We start from the raw sequence: 9280 nt of genomic DNA on the forward strand, positions 1-9280 counted from the left end.
TAGACTGTTCCACACTTGAACCACTCTAACACCGAAACTATTCTGGCCCTTTGTGTGAAAAGTTTCTTAGAGTTGCCCCTTATTATATTATTTGTGCGTTCAATTGTGTCTAAACGGCATGATGTATCCTGAAAAACCGAGGTTTAAAGTTGATATTAAAACTGACCTAAAATTATTATTTTTCGTTGTTGCAATCAATACCTTTATTTGGGAGAATGCCTATGATTGCAAGTTTGTTTTTGTTTTCTTTTGTTGTTGTTTCTATATTTTGTTTCTTATTTCTTCTTTCGTTGTTTTTTTTTATATGTTTCTGTCTTAACTTTGTTGGTTTTTTGTTGTTGGTTATTTGGGGGGGGGGGGGGTGGGGTTGGGGGGGGGTGCGAGGCGTTGTTTTTTTTTCTTTGGTATTGCTTTATAAAATTGTTTCTTAAACCTAAATATTCGAATTTCCTCATTCTTCTTATCTCCTCTTTTAATAATAATAATAATAATAATAATAATAATAAATAATAATAATAATAATAATAATAATAATAATAATAATAATAATTTTTATCTCCTCTTTTAATAATAATAATAATAATAATAATAATAATAATAATAATAATAATTTTTATCTCCTCTTTTAATAATAATAATAATAATAATAATAATAATAATAATATAATAATAATAATAATAATAATAATAATAATAATAATAATAATAATAATAATAATAATACTTTATTGCATCCCAAAAAAGAAATTTTTTGTACAGACGTTTTAAAATTTACACAATAAGATAAAAATACAATGGAAATAGGATGTATATATAAAAAAGGAGCAACTCCATAACCAGAGCCGCACTTTATAATATTGTGAATAAATTCAACACAGTATAATAGTTATAACTGTCACTAAAACTCAGTTTTATCATTATGTGACATAATAGCCACTTGAAGTGACTCTTCGTCTGGAATTAGATAAAAGCGGTTTGTTTTTCTTTCCCCATTCCATGCTAGAATCTCATGCTACAGAATATCAGTGGGATAGAAAGAGACCGGAGATGTGTGCCGATTCGGGGGCTCCGCCCGGAGAGTCGATAGAGCCAGTTAGCCCGAAACGTCAAAAAAAAAGAAAAGAAAAGGAAAAGAGTAGGAGGATAGAGAGAAGGAACTCGTTGATACGTTCCCTCGCAGAGGAAATATCAGGCCACTGCACTGGGCCTCGCCTGATCAGAGGGAAAATAAAGAAAGAGAAAGTCCGCGTTTCCCGGCCAAGACAATGAAAACGACAAAATAATAATAATAATAATAATAAATGGAAATCAAGGTTTACCTAACACGATACATTTATCACGGACTTAAATTATATGTAGAACATAAACAAGAACAATATAACTCTACTTATCCATTATCCTTTCTCCTAATATTCATGAATCGAGAACACGACAATATTAAAACGATATAAAACAGGACCGCTTGAAAGCGGTATTCTGTTCAGTTGGACATACTTCTTTTAAAAAGTGCCCCTCGTTTCCCTCGCTTCACTTATACTTTTATTGCACCAGGCCCGAACCCTGATTGACTAAGGGCTGTTCAAAATGCCTAGCACCCGGGAAAGGTAAGTTCAACTCCGGACTCTTTCGGGTGATGTCCTAGAAACCATTGCTAGGACATAACACCCCCTCCCCGTCGACTGTGTATGACTATGATACTTAGAGATGATTTCCAACACAGGTTCTCAATGATCCTCTTCGCTGGACTCAAGTGCGGCTATGTGGTCTAGTGGTATGACACTCGCTGTCGGATCGGAAGGTCCTGGGTTCGAGCCTCGCTCTCGGCGCATAGTTGAGCCCTTGGAAAAGGCTCTTTACTCACATTCTCTCACCGTACTCAGGTGTAAAATGAGTACCTGGCCGTTAACAGCGTTGTCTTTGTCCGAAAAATTGTAATATCGCCTAACAGGCGTCATGTCCCGTCCTACATGTTAAATGTTGCTGTTGACCAGGGACCCCTTGTAAAGCGCTTTGTCTTGTGATGAATTCTTTTGATATTTATTTGTTTCATGACAACATTTCACTCATTTACGTATTAAACGTTGTATGATTGTTCGTATTAATGAATGGTATGTACTTCAAACTTTAACGTTTAGAGTTCTGCTTCAAATCCTCGGAAAAATCATTCGTATCAATGTTTTTGTCTCAAGGAAATCGAAATGGCGGCGGCCTTGTTTACTTCCGACACAAAAGTGCACCACTAATTTCATCTTATTTCGCGATTTGTTGATTGAAGACCTATCCTTCGCTTAATATTATATAAAGCGTTGTATGATGATTTAGAATTACAAAAAGGCATCAAAAATAATCCTGTTGATGAAGTAGAAAGAATTCATGGAAAAGCAATAGAAAGGAAAGCATTCTCAATTACCAACAATAAAAAAACATATTTTATACCATGAATTTGATCTTTTGCCATCTGGGAGAAGTTTTTGTCAGATTAAATGTAGAACTAACAAGTATAAATCAACGTTCGTTCCATCAGCAATAAAAATGTTGAATATTTCATATGGTACAGCAAAACCAAGGATTGATGCGTTGACTGATTGACTGATTAATTTATTTAATGTTAGGCTAGATGAAGTGACCAATTGATAATGATGATAATATTTGGTGTTGAATTGCCAAGAATGTAACGAATTGAAAATGAAATAAAAATGTTAATGTTGTGTATGTCGCATGCGTGAAAGAAAGAGAGGAAGAGAGAGAGGGAGAGAGAGAGAGAGAGAGAGAGAGAGAGAGAGGTGTCTGTTCAATGTTATAGTTATCATATAACGTTATGACAAGAGTAACTAAATGACAAATTGCCATATTTATGGACAATAAAGATCTATTATTATTATTATTATTATTATTATTATTATTATTATTATTATTATTATTATTATTATTATTATTATTATTATTATTATTATTTAGTGGATATTGCGCTATATAAAAGCTCATTTATTATCTTATTTATATTTTAAGTGTCATCTTTGTTTCTTCAGGTTTGATGATGTCTTATTTTGATTATTTGAATAAGCATAATTAACTTTCTTATCTCCATTCCTGGACCGTTGTTGGTCTGGGATGCCTCTGTTGGTATCGAACGGACCGGTTCTACCTCTGACTGGCACTGTCATTGTATTGGCTCTGGGAGGGAACTTGGCCACTGTCCGATCTATATCACGGATGGAATTCTGGTGGAGCTGAAGGTCATCCATGATATTTGCTATCTCATGGACACTCTTTGTCCTTGGTAGACCTGCCATTTCAGATGACAGGTTATCAGGCAAAGAGAAACGGAAATTCTCCATCAAAATCATTTCTTTAAGATCTTGGAATGTATTGTATTCACTGAGTCCATACCAACAGCCTTATTACTAAAGGCTACTGTGTCCCTACCACCAGCCGTATTACTATCAACCACTGAGTCCCTACCACCAGCGCCTATTGTATCCACGGAGTCCCTACCACCAGCGCCTATTGTATCCACGGAGTCCCTACCACCAGCGCTTTTACTATTAGCCACTGAGTCCCTACCACCAGCCCTATTACTATTAACCACTGAGTCCCTGCCACCAGCGCCTATTGTATCCACGGAGTCCCTACTACCAGCGCTATTACTATTAGCCACTCAGTCCCTACTACCAGCGCTATTACTATTAACCACTGAGTCCCTACCACCAGCGCTATTACTATTAGCACTGAGTCCCTACCACCAGCGCCTATATATTTCCTCCATGTTCACAAATGTAGTCACCTTCAACACATAAGAGTGCTATGAGTACAGATAGGGAAAGATGCCAGTTTTCCCTAATCGTAGTCGTGTACGTATAGTCACTTCGATATTACCAAGTTATAGTTGTACGCCGAAGCAGCCCAAACGATCGACTTACCGATCACGTGATTAATTTTTTCTCGTGTCCTCTCGTCTAATCTCGTCACTCCGGAATAGAAAGAGGAGGCGGGGCTTATATGATATAACGCAATGAAAGTTCTGTCCGATGACGGGTGGGGGGATATCACCTCTCCAAAACTTACCTTATTACATGAGATCTTGAGATTCTTATCCAATCATCGATTGCTCGTTTGACAGCTCGCTTGTGGACAGTTAGGAGAGCATCTCTTGATTTATGGACAGGCGGCTTTGCGTAAAGGCGGTGAGTGTTGTATATATCAAAGAGTACCGCTGACCGATGGGTAAATAGTCGTTGTGTAACCCAAAAGCCCTGCCGACTCGACTGCAAGGTCTTGTATGTAATAGTAGCGTCACCATCTCAACGCTCAGGAATTAATTAGTGAGGCAGGACTTTCAGTATATATTAAAAAAACAAACAACGCTTTTGAATCACACGAGATACATCAGTGTGCTCGTCGCATTGAGAATTGAAAAATGAGATATAAATCAAGAAAATCGACGGGAAAATAAAGAAACTATCATTAAATTTTTAAAAATTGAGCAATGTTTTTTTCAAAATCAATCTACTAGAAAAAATTTTATTTCCAAACCTATTTTTGTGAAACAAAGATTAATGTTCTCCTTTTTGCAAGCTGATTCAAACAATGTGGTTTTCAAATTTATCGTTTACGTAATCATTTGGAAGTTACAGACAAAGGTGTTTTTGTGTAATCCCTTTCACACACGCGCGATGAGTTTGAGGGAAAAGATAAGAAGAATGAGGAAATTATAAATTTTTGAAGTTTAAGAAAGAAAAAAAAATAACGCAACAACAAAACAAAACATTTTAAGACAAAGCCAAATCTAACCAAAGGTTTTATTTTATAACACTTTATTGAAATAAAGACACCCAAAAAAAACAAAAACAAAGACAAAATAGCCAACTCAAATAGCTGCATTTCTTGACAATTATCCATTATCCAGGTCGGCTGTGGATGAGTAGAGATAAAATTAAAGATGTTGAAAGTTCTTGGTATAGAGTTGTAGACCAATGGGTATATATCTGCAGGTCTGATAACCCAAATTGTTATCGGCCCATTGTTGCGGCTCTGTGGTCTAGTGGCATTACACTCGCTTTCGGATCTGAAGGTCCTGGGTTCGAGCCTTGCTCGGCGCAGAGTTGAGTCATTGGAAAAGGCTCTTTACTCACATTCTCTCACCGTACTCAGGTGTAAAATGAGTACCTGGCTGTAAACAGCCTTGTCTCTGTCCGAAAAAATTGTAACATCGTCTAACAGGCGTTGTCCCGCACTAAATGTTAAATGTTGTTGTTGGCCAGGGACCCCTTGTAAAGCGCTTTGAGCACATTTAGTTGATATTGCGCTATATCGGCCTTTTTCAAAAATCTGCCAAATTCCTGTCCTGTGACGAAAATTGGATCTTTGAAATATTTGTTGCATATATTGTTAGCAAATACTTGCTTACACAGTCTCACTACACATTACTAACTTGTATGAAACATAAAAAACGAAAATCGAGAGAGATTCAGGATAGTTATGACGTTTTGTATTGACTGGGGTAGAGGAAAATACCCTGTCCTTTTTTTTGCATGACGGCTTTAAGTCGAATTTTTAACAAAATGGAGTGTCTTGTTGTATACACCTATGAATTCACCTGATGCAAATTGCCATCTTCTAACATCCTCATAAAAGTTTGTAACAATCAGACTTTTTAAAGTTTTATTATATATTAATAAAGTCTGTCCCCAAGGGGCTACTCATTCCTGTAACTGCAATGAAAATTAACCAATTAAAATCCTCTTAACAATAGAAGTGCAACTAACAATGTTTTCTCGCCGTAGCTACCCCTTTTCCATCACGGCCAAAACTACAAACACGTGATTTTTTCATTCAGTGTGATTTCCAGTTCAACACCGCTTCAAGAATGGTGAGTAATGTTCAACATTAGACCATGACCCTCATTCCTGTTACCAGGGCTTGTTATTTAAATTAGAACTTGTATTAAAAATAAAAAGTATCAGTATATAGCTTTTTTAAGGCTCTAAATAATAGTCATACTTTAATGTTGGAGTAAATCATATTTTAGGGATAGTATGAATCGAAGCGAGATAAACTCATCCCTGTTACACTCATTCCTGTTACACCTTGTTTTGTAACAGGAATGAGGGATGTAACAGGAATGAGGAAAACATAACAGGAATGAGTAACAGGAATGAGGAATGTGAACTTTCTTAAAATGAAACACATGTCACTAAGTCCTTTGGAGCATAATGGCCCATAGAATCGGAGCTTATCCCTGTTTCTGTAGCATGAAACAGACATTTAACTTATGAATACGAGGTTGGTCTATAGCAAATAACATTCCACAGCAACACTGGTACCATACTATACACCTGGGTGAAGCAAAGTGAAGCAACCGGAATGAATTTCCTTGATTAAGGAAACCACTCTATGGTTGTGGAGGTTTTCGAACCTCTTATCTCCAAGTCGGGAGTCCCTTTCGGTAACCACTCGGCCACGGCGCCTCCACATGGTTTATCGATTCATAGCATATTCTTTTGTTTCATAAGGATGTGTTTGGTAAAATGTTTTGTAAACCACTGAAGTGTTACAGGCCTATGTCCATTGAAGTGGTAACATTCATTGTTACAACGTTACCATTAAAAACAATTTTTATTGTTTACATATTAATTTCTTCCATTGCTGAAAGACTATTTTTAGTGCAAAGTTACCTTGCCAATACCAAATGCCTAATGTCCAAACATAGTTTGTTGCCTGTTAGCTCAGATACATTTTAGATGATTACTATGATTTTAACGGCCCGGTATCGCTTGTACAAATGTGACATTGTATCACATAATAGTCTTCTTTGTTTCTTGACTTTATTCATGTTACACCTTGTTTTGTAACAGGACTGAGGGTGGCGAAATGTAACTTGATATTAGTATTCATTTTTAAGGGTCATAGCTTTGTTGTAACGATTGTTTTATTTTGTTTTCATTATCACAAAGGCCAAAAAAGCCATGATGTCAGCCGAGAGCAACGACTTGACCGTCAAAGACGAGATGGAGTTCCTATTCGACGTGCTGTTAATCTTAAAAAAAGAACAAGACAAATACCAGAGCGACAAATCGAATGGAAAAAAAAGTCCATAAAAGATAAGACACCAAGAGAACAACGCAAACAGAGAAAGAATTGGATAAAAAATTATCACACACACACTACAAACCGGAAACAGCAAAATCTTGACCTGAGTTACACTCCATCCTCACACTCAAAATCTCCACTCCAGTATGTCTCTCGTCAAAGATATCAAGCTACTAAAACAGCCAATGAAACCTAAATGTTGAAAAACCAAAGTTTTGAAGAAGTGAAAAGGCTGTCCTCTCTTTCTCAATCGAAAAAGAAATCCGAAAAGTACAAAAAGCGCTTGGACAGGTCATTAAAAATAAAAAAAACTTTCGTTGACACCCCGATCAAAAACTAGAAAAACTTTTGAAAGATAGCAGAAAAAACAAAAAAGTGAAAAGAACATTACAAAATCATTTTGCACTCCTTTAAGACATCAAACATTTGAGGAACAGAAGGCACATGTACACATCCGTGAAACATCTGGCAGCTGGTATGACTCTCAAAAAATATAATTTCTTGGAAAAATTCGGAAACGACGTCAAATGCCTCCAAAATGTCCAGATCTTGTCAAGCAAATAGTAAGAGATTTTTTCCTGAAAGGTGACACTTCTAAATTAGCTCCAGGAAAGAGGAATGCAAAAACAAGAAATAAAGTCAAGAAACAAAGAAGACAAATATGTGATACAATGTCACATTTGTACAAGCGATACATCTCTTGCAACCCATAAGTGTCATTTTCTTCATTCTACCGACTTAAGCCATTTTGGGTTGTTACTCCAAGAAAAAGGGACAAAGAAACATGTGCATGTAAAAAATGTGAAAACATTAACATGCTTACTTCAGCGCTTTGGAGAAAAGGAGTCAAGAATGTTCAATAATGTTGTTGGTCACATCAATGAAATTTCATTCATTTCTACAAAGTGATTTGAAGCAACAGGTTTTCAAAGGTAATGATGGAGACATGCCTGAAGTTGCACCGGTTGACTTAAACAGTGAATCAAGTGATGAACATGACCAAGATGACATAGACATTAAGGCAATGCCGACTGAAATCGATTACGATGGTTTTATCAAAAGATTAAATTAATACAAATCATTTGTTGAAGTGGTTGATGAATGTGAAAATCAAGCATTACGTGTTTGTGAAATAGTTGGGGCCAGCAGATGTGTAATCAAAACTCGCATTCGTATTGACAATAGGTGTACACATTTAATTTCAAATGATATACCTAGATCTCTGTTTGATGGGAAACAGTTATTTCCAGTCAAGCTGAGGGCCGATGGGGATTGCCTGCCTGCCTGTGGTGCAGTGTATGCATTTGGCAAAGACACACAAACAGACGAAATACGAGTAAGATTGATACAAGAGCTGGCTTTACACAAGGACCATTATTTGTCAGATTCAAACTTTGCTTCACTCAATGACAACATCCAGACAGTTGTTGAATTTTTGTCACAAACTTGGACCATTATATTCCCGATGTTAACATAAGGGATAAAGATACCCTGGAAGAGTTTTTCAAACTGGACGTTATGTCATTAAGTAAACCAAAATCATACATGGGTATGTGGTAGCTTCTCGCTCTTTCCATTGTTTTAAAAATGCCTCTTTTGTCTGTTTATCCAAACATTCCGAACTGCCACGAAAGAGTATCCTGAATTTAACAATGTTGGTGCTCTTTTGTGGGTCTCTACCAATATATGCCCCAAATCATCGTATAGGCGCCCTCTCCATTTTGTTCCCCTTCTGAGTTTCAATCACTAAGCGTATTGAATTTATAATCCTTTCGAATAAATATGTTGTAATTACTCATTCCTGTAACAGAAAACTCATTCGTGTTACGTCCACTCATTCCTGTTACACAAACTCATTCCTGTTAAGAATGACTTTTTTATGTTTTTCATGCTAAATATAAATACTTGAAAGGAAATAATATTTGTGGTGGTTTAACACTTATATACCTAGACTATGGTAAACAATTTTTATTTTTGTCATTTTCCTATAAATTTTTGGAGATGATGATTGCTCAAATAATATCCTTTGTTTTCAAAAACTGATTTCTGAATGCCTTTTGTAAAACAATAAATGTCATTTTGTTGTCAAAATTAGTATCAATGCTCTGTGTTTATTGTTTTTCAATGTTTTATTTCAATAATTGTCCAAAAATGTGTTAACTTATGTAATGTGACATATTTTTTTAAGTGT

The sequence above is a fragment of the Berghia stephanieae genome, chromosome 14 (genome assembly GCF_034508935.2).
Source record: "Berghia stephanieae isolate SIO BIC M18660-M18661 chromosome 14, UCSD_Bste_1.3, whole genome shotgun sequence".
In the NCBI taxonomy this organism is placed as follows: Eukaryota; Metazoa; Mollusca; class Gastropoda; order Nudibranchia; family Aeolidiidae; genus Berghia; species Berghia stephanieae.